This window comes from Trichosurus vulpecula, chromosome 1 (assembly GCF_011100635.1).
Source record: "Trichosurus vulpecula isolate mTriVul1 chromosome 1, mTriVul1.pri, whole genome shotgun sequence".
Classification (NCBI taxonomy): Eukaryota; Metazoa; Chordata; class Mammalia; order Diprotodontia; family Phalangeridae; genus Trichosurus; species Trichosurus vulpecula.
Genome location: NC_050573.1, coordinates 521,448,890 through 521,450,812, shown reverse-complemented (window position 1 = coordinate 521,450,812; position 1,923 = coordinate 521,448,890). Strand labels below are relative to the sequence as shown.

The window sequence follows — 1,923 nt, the reverse complement described above, 5'->3', positions numbered from 1 at the left end:
CTTATTGGATGGATAGAAGTTCTTAATCCCTGTGAGGAGAGTCCCACATGTTCTGGTAGCTCTTTAGAGACCAAGAAGTATGATTTTCTTTTTCCTTTTTCTTCTTTTTACTATCTTTGGGCTGAGCTATTCTAAGCACAAATACAAGCATTTAATCCATGAGAACTTTGGGGAAAAATTATTTCTGGTTTTGCCAAATTGTGTCACTGTGAGACTCTGTGCCATTTTAGCTAGGATTTGGGGTTTCCATGGTCAGTCTAGCTCACTCTCTTGATCCTTAATGCATTGGGTAACATGGCTTCCTCTTCTTCTTTTGCTTTCTCCTTTGCTTCTGTCCCTACCTCCTCCTCAACCATCAAACTTCCTGCACTGTCATGGCAACCCTCAGACCAAGCATTGTGATTGAGGATGCTGGACTGTTATGACTTAGACTTTACCTAAGCATTATGCTAAAGATTTGAAAAAGGTATTTCTTCCTCATAGGGTAATCATGGACAGTACAAAATGGCTGATCCAAGATATGATGTAGGAGAAGGGAAGCCACCAGATCATTACCCTTGAAATCTTCAAGGGAGGCACTATAATTCTTTGCTGATTTCCTCAATTATATCAAAGCCCTAAGCAAGAATAGTGATGATTTAATTCAAATGACTGTAGTTTTATCATATTGAAGATCTATCACGATAACCAGTCAACTAGGTGTATAATTCTGGAGAAGATCTTTCAACTTTGACTAGAAAAAATATCCTGATTGTTGAAGATATAATTGACACTAGTAAAATAATACTTTACTTTCCCTGATCAAACAGTATAACCCAAAGAAGATTAAAACAGCCAGCTTATTAGTGAAAAGGATAATTCAGCGTATGACACAGATCTAAATTCATTTGATTCAAAATTCTAGACAAATTTGTCGTAAGATATACCTTTGACTACAATAAATAATACAGAGATTTAAATCATGTTGGTGTGTGTCTTAGTAAAATTATCAAAGAGAAGTACGAAGCTTGAGGTGCAATTTGGTATGTAGTGATTAAGCTTTAAAACATTTTGGAAAGGTAGAGCCAAAATGACAGAGCGGTAGGGACCAGTAAAGCTGAGCTTCCTTCCACAAAACTCTAAATAAATCTAGAAAATGTGCCAGACCAAATTGTGATGGAGAAATCCAGAAAAAGTCACAAAATCACTTTTTCCAGCCTAGATAAGCATGCGAATACAGCAGACAATGTCTGTGGACACTGGAGACTGGGTCAGGCCAGGAGCATGCTGCTCACAGAACACTCCAGTGCCCAGGGAAACATTGTTCACCAGGGGAAGGGGAAGTCCTGAAGCATACTGAGGCTCTTCCAAATCCATATGGGGTAATGTGATGATGGGGAGAGATGCCAACTGGCAGCTTTGTCATTGACTACCCAGTCCCAGATGACAGACCAAGGACTGACTGAAAAGGGAACCTGGGCACTGGGTAGTACTGTTCCTGGGTAGGCATGCCGTGGGAGGTGTGCCAAGAAAGGCAGAAATTCAAAAGCCAACGATAGCAGCAGTGTGGCTTAAGTCTCAGGCACAGAGCAGGATCTCATTCCCAGCATCTAGCCCAGCCTGCAGAGGTATAACTGGGGCAGGAATCTCAGACCAAAGGGGAAACTCTAATTCACCAACAGAACTTTCCTGCTGGCTTATAAGGGCTGAGTCCAACAGTGGTCTACTCTTGACCAGAAGAAAGAAATGGAAAGGGAATTAACAGCTTGGCCCAAGAGTTGATTAAGCAAAAAAATCTCTGAAAATTCAATGATTTTGACTGATTAATAAATAGAAGCTAATGACTATATAAGACCACATAAAAAATTTAAAATAAAGTTGAAAGACTGGGAGAAAAGAAAATGTAGGGAATCTCATAGCAAATATAACTGATCTAGAAAACAA

General features: G+C 39.7%; 1 pseudogene; it reads left to right on the top strand.

Annotated features, from left to right (window-relative positions):
• Positions 1–374: 374 nt before the first annotated feature.
• Positions 375–1,011, top strand: LOC118834689 (annotated as a pseudogene).
• The last annotated feature ends 912 nt before the right edge of the window (positions 1,012–1,923 follow it).